Below are 10,030 nucleotides of genomic sequence, written 5' to 3'. Positions count from 1 at the left end.
TTTTTCCTCGCTTTAGATTCGGTTCATCGTGTGAAATCCACTCAGCAGACTATCGATTGGACTCCGGGGTGAAATGATGGAGACATGTTTCACCCATTGTCACATATCGACGCAAAAATGCAGGTTTATTGCACTTAAACAGCTTCAAACACTGCTCAGAATCATTAATACGTTGTTGCTTTTGATCGATTGTGAGCTCGCGCAGCACCCATTCTACACACAGCTTTCTTATGTACAAATATTCGTGAATTATATTATGTACACGTTCAGATGATATATTCACAATGTCTGCTATCTCGATCAACTTCATTTTACGGTCATTCAAGATTATTTTGTTTACTTTTTTGATTTTTCGTCGATGACAGCCTCGAACTTAAATTATATCCTTATTCGGCATTTTACGATGTCTCCAATATAGTTAAATTATGAATATAATGGACCACAAACGTACCCTTGAAACACACCAATTCCCGTTCTGAACAAAACCCCGCAAAATCAACACCCGATAAAACATTCATGAAAAAACTGATAGAGCTGTCTAAAACCCATTATCACTTGATCCACATACGAATGGAACATATAATTTCCACGCCTCCTTTGTGTTACTGTGTCACTGCGCTATTATTCGTAATAGAACAGGATTATCGACCAATTTTTTTTTTGTGCGTGCGTTCATCCCCGGCGTCGACTAAAAAAAAGACTGATTGAAAGACGGAATTTTTTCGCTCATAAATATCCATCGTGCACGTCAAATTTTTTTATCGGTCGACTCACATGTGGGAAAAGCTTTCAACTAATTGGTCGCTGGCATAGCGACGGTATAAATGTGATTGGAAAGCTATTTTTATCAAAAGCTTCTTTGATTTCTTTCAGGTCAACCGGCGTAAAATCGGGCTTGGGTTTTCGCGTATTTTCCTGATCCGGGTTCCGTTTTCTTTCCTGTGGAGGCCCAATTCCTTATCGTTGGGAACGGTGCCTTTGATCAGCTAATGCGAAATTATTTATGAGTGCTTCGAAACGTTTCAATCGAAGCTTTCAATTTTTGGAGTGAGGGGTTGAGAGGCTGGTACGTAATGTAGCGAGTTTTTTGATAAATAATTATCAGGAAATACCCATGTTAGGAAGGGGTTCGATATATACGGATATTTATTTCATACCTATAAAGCGAAAAAAACTGTATTGATTTATTACTTCTTTTTGGAACCCTTTGAGTTATGCTGTTTTAATGAGCAACATTTTTGCTAATTAAAAAAATTGTCATGTCAATGCTTTTAAGGAACTTTAAAGAGTACAAAATAGTGATTACAATTATTTTAGCGCTTGCATTCATTTCAAGAAATTTTTCAAATTTCAGATTTATCATGATATACTTTGATCAATGTGTATTTGTTTGATTTAAATATAACCAAATCTGTAATACGACCCGCGTAAACTAAAAATCAAAAAACCTTTTCTCATTCTTACAAAAAAACAACAAAATCTATATTGTAATAATCCAAATGAAGCTTTAAAAACGCTATATGAAGTATTATTTTTTAAGACAGTGTTCAAATGCTACGAGGGTTGCATATATATAGTTACAGGTAGCATCTGTAGTGCTTGAGTAGTACCATTGTATAAAGAAGTATTCTTTATACAATGGTGGTACTACTATTTCTACTACGAGTAATCTGTAAGTCAGTAGAATAGGTTGAGAATGGAACCGGCAGGTGACGCTTAGTACGAATTATTACTGAGAACTACTTTGCTATGATGGAAATTGTTTCAAAGAAATTGTAATCTGCAATCCACAAAGCTTTGTAAGCATCTAAAGATGCATAATGTTCTAGTGATATATTGTTTTTGTCCTTTTTTTTCGAATTTGAATTATGAGCTCTTGATGAAATTCCATTCAAAGTTTTCTAACCAATCTAAAAATTGATTGATATGAGTCCTAAAAAATATGTAGGTACCTATAAACGTGTTAACCTAACAATTTTATCCTCAATTCTAGGTTTCTTGAAAGTATGTTAGTCCTCGCAACGTAACTCAAACAGATCAAGATAAAACAGTCTAATAAATGAATATGAGAAAATATTACTAGCCTCCTGTTAAAGGGCCCCATCCTAATTCATAAATCTTCGAAGGGTTACCCGATAACGCTTACCCCTTCTCATGAGGAGTTTCACTCTTATAATCCTTATCTAACGGTCCCCATCAATTATTTGATGAGGGTACACTGAGCATTTGGTGGATGCGCTGATTGTTTTGGGTTATAAAAATCTGAGGAAGTTGAGTAAAGTTTTCTTAAAAACGAATTATCACCCTCCAGAATTGAATTGTATAAGAAAACTTGATTTTGAAGCTCACAACATGTTTTTAAATCATAATACATTAGTACTTGAAGACACAATATAAAGTACCTAGATATGTACTTGAAGAACGACCAGCGCCTCCACCATTTCGAGTTATTTATAATTCATGTCTGAACTTTGAAAAATTCTCACAAAGTAGTTTATGGAATAACTTGAGCTTGAAAGGAACAGTTAAGGAAGCGTAAAAATATGCTATTTTGAGATTAAGATAGTACTTTTATACAATGCTTTGCGTAATTTTTTTTGAACCCCTAATAATTTTCTATACATGATCTAGTTGTCATAGCATCTCATAAAAAAGCCAGATGTCTAAAATTAGTTCAAAATCACAAGATATTCTTCATTTCACAATTCTACAGCATCCAAATCCCTCGCAGAAACCCTTCTGCAGCCGGAAAACCCGTTATAAATAATTTTCAGGCGTATAATTCAATTCATTCGCGCTATTGACTCCGAAAAGTTCTCGAATAATTCGGGGAGTTGGCTGCTGTGGTGAAAATAAATATAAAAGGATTCACTCTAATTTCCTTCTTTTTCCCTTTTCTTCAAGCCACTAGATTTTCATATGAAGCTCCCAATGTTCCGGTTAGGCTAATCAGGTTCTTACTTTTGGCGTATTTTAGAGTAGATGGCGAGGATCGAGAAAAAGGAATCAGGGAAGATCTTTCTAGATTTAAATTTGTATATTTCGTTTGAATTTGATCTAAATGAAATTTGCATTTTTTTTTTGAAAATTATTTGATTAATCATCTTGATATCTATCCCATATAATTTTCCCCTTTTTGTATGAAGTTATTCCTTCACGTTTAAAAGCTGCAAATTTGGATTTTCAAGTAACTCAATATCTTAGTTAATTTTATTGATATCATGACACTTTGCTTGACAGTTTTGTTTGACAGCAGTCATTGCAACAGGGCTGTGAAATATGGACCACGACATGGATAACCGAGTACAATCGTCACGAAATTTTGTCCTCAACATGGTTAGATTACGTTGTCGGATTGCGATATATTTTCAAATCCACAATTTTACTATATCATTATGAATGTATGTTATATTGAATGAAATATATTTATTTGAGTGATTCCCGATTAAATTGAATATGCAAATTTGAATATTTGGAAACCGATATTTTTCCTAATTGTCGAATTTATAATAAACAGAATATTTATTATTTTCTATATCTACCTGCAGAAATCCAAGGTTTGTCAACTTTTGCGCTCCTGGAGTCATCGGTTGTTTCACGTAGTTTGGCGCGCTTGAAGTTTGTTTTCTGAATTTCTGATATATTTAGGTATTCATTTCAATAAATTTTGAGTTGATATAAAACGTCGATTCACAATGGGACATAAGAAGTGCGTTCTTTGTGGAGAAACTCGCGAATTGAGTGAAATATCGTATCACTGATATGTTTCATTTCCGCGCGCTTCATGTCAAATTTGATAGTTCATATTGGAGACAAAATTTGCTCACTGAAAATGACATAAGCTCCCTCTATCTATGTTTATTACTCTGAAGTCCGATTGTATAGAACAAAGTCGCTCCGTTTTCAACACAGTGCCTTCCTCGAATTTCTCGTTCACAATTTCGTTCGACGTGAGAAAAAATTCCACACCGGACTCGACTACTAGACCGGAGATTCGATGTACTAACATTCGCTCCAATTCGTGGAGCAAGAGTAGATCCAGAACCCGATAAGACCCTGTTTGATTGTGCAATCAATCACTGATGCTGGATCGAGATGCATGTAAGACGTAGAGATGGGGCTTTTTTAGCCCCGAGATTACTGAATTAGAGACGGACGAAGACGCCCCTAAAGCGAATATCCGATATTACGTTGGGTACGGGAGTTGCCTAGAAAATTCGAGCTATGGGGTGACTCTTTAAAAAATCATCCATATAATATAAACCTGTATTTTTATCAACACAACGGCTAAAGCAGCAATATTCTGAGTTGTTCATGAGTGACGCATACGGTTTCAATTTTTCTCATCACTTACTTATCCCAACAGCTCAAACTTCTCCACAAGTTCTAACGGGAGTTTTTTTCGAGGTATATAACTTTAAGTTGGCATTACTGTTCAAGATGGCGACCGATTTAACATCTGTCAAGTGATTTATTCTCAGTTTGGTTTGGCAATTCATCATGAATAGAGTATACTCCTAATGCCTGAACAACGCTTGCAAATAGTGCAATTTTATTTCGAAAATAATGGTTCTGTGCGGAATACGTATCGCGCACTACGTCCATTTTATTTTGTTTAGCGATGAAGCGCACTTCTGGTTGAATGGCTACGTCAACAAACAAAACTGCCGCATTTGAAGTGAAGCTAATCCTCAAGTGCATGTCGAAACACCGTTACATCCAGAAAAACTGAGTGTTTGGTGCGCTTTATGGGCTGGTGGAATCATTGGTCCGTTCTTTCCAAAAACGATGATGGCCAGAACGTTACAGTCGATGGTGATCGGTATAGAGCCATAATTACTAATTTTTTCATTCCTGAATTGAACAACCATGATGTCCAGGAGCTGTGGTTCCAACAAGACGGCGCAACATGTCACACAGCTCGTGCCACAATCGATTTATTGAAAGACACGTTTGGTGACCGCCTAATTTCACGTTTTGGACCTGTGAATTGGCCTCCAAGATCTTGTGATTTGACACCGCTAGACTACTTTCTGTGGGGCTATGTAAAGTCATTGGTCTATGCGGATAAGCCACAAACCCTTGACCATTTGGAACGTTCGCCGTGTTATTGCCGATATACGGCCACAAATGTTGGAAAAAGTCATCGAAAATTAGACGTCAAGATTGGACTACATCCGAGCCAGCCGTGGCGCTCATATGCCAGAAATCATATTTAAAATGTAATGCCACAAGATTATCTTGCGGATAAATAAAATTCATGTCAATCGAATAATCCATCGTTGTTTTATTGCAATTTATAGTTCTATAGCTCTAAAAAAACACCCTTTACTATTACCGGCTGAGAAGGGGCTTCACAACGACCCAAAAGTGGTTTAGTTTTGCAAACTGTGACTACATAATATTCACCATTATTATAGTGAATAGTAACAATTTTTTATAAGTTGTTGAAGCAAGTTACGTTCCATTTGACATAATAATGTCAAATGCCAAAATATGACAGCTGCAAGATAGCGGACTATCCGAAATAAAACCTTCTATTGGAGAAGATCATCATTTCAAGCAAAGTGGTACCAACTAGACCTATCGAAGATTGATCTCCCCTAACAAGCCTTGGAATTTCTTGTATCCATTTCAATAAGCACCTTTCAATAAACAAAATTCCACTAAGAATACAATTTCAGTTACCTTCATAAAGTCCTATACTCTACCGAGTTCTTCTACCACGAAAAAAAAACAAAATAATAAAACACGATATGAAAGTAGCATGATATGAAATTTTCAGAATCTACATTATAACATAGTTTGAAAGGCGTAATCTTCCAGCTAATACAATACTAAAAAACTCCTTCCAAATCCCCGCCAACACTGTTGATAACGGCCAAAATCCAATTACTTACTCTGCGATAAATTCCTAGGTTATATCCCTTACCTCACACATGTAAGATGTCGGAGAATGCCTTTTTGCTGGGAGATTACCGTCTTTGGGTCTATTCGATCCGCCTATTGGACCACTATGTTTAGCTCCTCGTTCCTATCCTTGTAGATATTTTTTGCCGACATGAATTGCCTTCAGGATCTAATCCTGAGTATTTCAACCAAACAAGCCTCTTACCTATCTATTTCCGTGAAAAAACTCAGGGGGATTTAGTTAACTTGTTCCTTTGGCGAACTGCTTCTGATAATGGAACGCCCAAAGATAAATATGGAACTCTAATACGCTTTTGGAATGAATTTCGATTAATTTTTTATCAACACGAGGAATTTGATCAAGAGGAAAATCTTTTAGAAGAAAATGATATTGAAGGAGTGAAAAAGTCGAAGTGGACAATTCCATAAGAGCATTGAAGACGGGTCAAGAATTTTTTGCGCTTTTATTCAGTAAATAGTTGAATGAACTCCACTGGTTCAGCAAAAGAATACGTTTTTTTTCGTAATGAACTCATTTTTCGTCTCCAGTCACAATGCGATGCAGAAATCCCTTCAGTTTTTGCCTTGCAAGCAGCTGTTCACAAGCAAACAAAAGCCGTTCAACATCTATTGACTTCAACTCGTACGGCACCCAATTTCCTTGTTTCTGAAACATTTCCATGACTTTCGGGCGTTTTGAAATAGCTTGTCACGTTACTTCCAATGATTCTGTCAATTCTTGTTGCGTTAGACACGAGTCTTGATCAAGTAATGCCTCCAATTCTGCATCTTTGAAAACCTTCTCTCTTCCACCGCCATGCTGGTCTTCGACGTCAAAATCAACGTTCTTGAAACGTTGAAACCACTCTTGCACTGATAGCGACCTCAACATAGGTATTTGAGAGCATTCGATTAGTCTCAGCAGCAGATTTCTTCATATTAAAGCAGAAAAATAAAACCTCCCACAAATTACTAGAATTTGGGTCGTAATCTGACATGTTTAATCGAGAATAACTTTATAATGCAGACACGAATCAACTGATATTTCGAAGGTGTTATGTTAACAAATACCTTAGTTTATTGTATGATATCTACAATCTATTTATTTCGACTACCACTTACCGCTACAGCCATCTTTTGCAAAATAGCGGAAGCAAAGTTGTACACCAATACGCTCTATTAGTGTTGACGTCACACACCGCCATTTTAGTTCTCCTGTCAGTGTTCGAAATCCAAGCAAACAAATTGTCATTCAAGTTAGTACGTTGTCGTTGAAGAAATTGGCTCATTTTGATAAATAAGATTATTTAAGGAACGATATTACTATTAATTGATAGACAGAAGGCACGAGATTAATGCCAGTAAGTTCGAACTTGAAGTTCAACTAATATACACCGATTTTTACAAAATCTGGGGAATAATACAAGATTCAAACTTACTGGTATTAACCTCGTTCCTTCTGTCTATCAATAAATACTGAAATCGTTCCTCAAATACTCTTATTTATGAAAATAAGTCAATTCCTTCAACGACACCGTACTAATTTGAATGACAATTTATTTGTTTGGATTCCGAACACTGACAGGAGAACCAAAAATGGCGGTGTGTGACGTCACACTAATAGAGCGTATAGCAAGTATTGAAATGTATGTATATCCGCCTATGAATTACTTTACAAACGACTTCCGAGAAACATTTCTCTTTCAGACCCATCTTTCGCGCAAAGATCAAAGTGCCGCCGACATTGTATGTTTATGCGGATTCTGATCACTTTGTATCAGATCCAGAAATCCGCGTGATTCGAATGTTTCCCCCGGTCTCTCGCTACACCAAGTAATTTTTACGATATTCCGCGAGAGAATGATCCCGTTTATGTACGAGATTTTCCGTTTTACGATTCCCCTCCTTGATGAAATCGCGCCAAATGTCACCCAAATGTTAACGACCGTCGACTGGGGGGCTTAAACTACGGCAAATTGGTCGAGACAGACAGATACTGGGAAATCCGACGATGAGAACCGTTGGAAAAAATTTGCGATTTGAAGAGGTCATCTTGGATATTGATTTTGACACAAATCACTTTAAATTTCTGCTTGAGGAGAGGTTTCCAACCAATATATCAGTAAGACTAATTAGTGGTTCCTGCTTTATACACCTTCGTAGTGGAGACATGGTGACTCCGCCATTGAACTGTCGAATGTCTAAACCAAACTGTGCCGATTTACCAAGAATTTTTTAACAAGGTTGTAAGAGCTTTAAAGGACTACCTCTATAAATTGTACTTTCCTTGGTTTAGATTTATATTATATATATTATATAGGATGTTCCGTTTCAATGCGACCTAACGGTCTATTGTGCCTACCGTCAGAGCTATTCTCGCCATAACGTGATCTATAGCTCGTCTTCTAGTTCCAGAGTTCTTATGAACTTGAGTATCTGGGATGGCTTCAAGGAGGCTACTTCCTCCCTTTTACAAGTTTCTTGTCCAAAGCAGATTTTGCGTTGGCTAGTGATGGCGAGGAATTTAGTCACCAGGTGATTCGAAGTTTCTTTCTCCTTCCCACAGAATCTGCACTCGTCATTTTCTGCTAGACCCATTCTCATGAGGTGTTTTCTAAGGCGTCAATGTTCCTGGAAGGAATTCAGAGAGGAGGTGTAGTATCTTCTCGCTAAGATCCAGATAATTCTTGGTTTAAAGACAACTAGAAGAGGTTAAATGAATAATGTTAAAGAAAGAATTCGAGCGTTATTTTTTTAGTCTTGCATTTGGGTTTTCAACTGGCACCAATCTGCTTAATCTTTTTGCCTTCGAGAACATATACCATATATGGCGTTTCTGATTACCAGAGGCAGAAGTTATATCTGTTAATGAGGCCTTGGAAGCACTATACTCTTAGTCTGATTTATGAACCAGTTTTGAGCATCGCTCAACCTTCCGACGGTCCTAAAATCATTTTCATTTGAGCTTCATTCCCAAGTTCAATTCATTTTGTATATCCAGGTTCATAGCGTCATACGCCTTCTGTTTCCCAATCTTCAGTCCTTTCTATCTTGCCAGTCCCCTGGCTGTTGATTTTGTTCTGACATGATCTTCATTATTCCATCGAACCATGTTTTGTTAGGTCTTTCACTCTTTTTTTATGGTGGTATCCATCTGAGTAACATTTTTGGTAGACGTTCCTCGTCTATTCTTTCTATGCCCACACCAAATTAGTTATCGTCTTTGGATTTCAACTCACATCACATGATTCTGGTAGAAAATTGAAATTTTGGACCCCAGAATAGACCCCTGCAGAACACCTTCCAAATATACCGAGTACCGAATAAAAACAAACGCCTACGCTTCTGCGGAGCCAACAGGTTGTGACCTCACAAAACAGGGTCGAGATAACATGAAGAAGGAGTTGCAATCTTTCGAGCTTTCCAGGGGTTAACTCCACATCGGCCCATAACACTCCAGATCTACGAAACCCTAAAATTCCTCCTCGATCGATCCCCCCAACGCCCCCAAGGCGAAACTTCGCAGTGGCGGTTAATAAAAAGATTGGAAACGCGCCGTTAGAGCGGAACCCGGAGTCCGGAAGCTCCTATTATAGATCTCCTCGGCAATTTCGGCCGGAACGGCAGCGATATTTTGAATGAACGTCGACGGTAAAACGTAACTGCCAATTGGAAAACGTTTGATGGCGTGAGCTGCGTTCTAATAACTGCCGTAAATTTCCTGGTCCGGGGGAGAAAAAAATGACGAGGCTCGCATCGCTTAACTGCCTGCCGTTATTGAAATGTGCGACTGCGTGGTTTTTGGACAATGTTGCCAACTGCGTAACGGCTGATTTGATGGTTATGTTCGTGTGTCGTTTCGAAGATGCTTCATTTAATCTTGAGTATTGCGGTGCCTCTTGGCAAGCCATTGAGATAGTGTTACATGCTGCGACGTTGCCGCTTAGGATATACTGCGCTCAGGAGCTCTTGAAGGTGAAAAAGTCAGGCAAATGTAGGCTTGTGGTCTTGGGATGAGAAAGTCCTCAATATTTGCTGAAAACACCTCACCAAAGTAAAAACCTATTACGGTTGAAAGCAAATTTAGTGGCAGACTCATTGCATGTTTAAAATGAAAGTC

The sequence above is a fragment of the Harmonia axyridis genome, chromosome 3 (genome assembly GCF_914767665.1).
Source record: "Harmonia axyridis chromosome 3, icHarAxyr1.1, whole genome shotgun sequence".
NCBI lineage: Eukaryota > Metazoa > Arthropoda > Insecta > Coleoptera > Coccinellidae > Harmonia > Harmonia axyridis.
Note: the sequence above shows the minus strand (reverse complement) of the source record.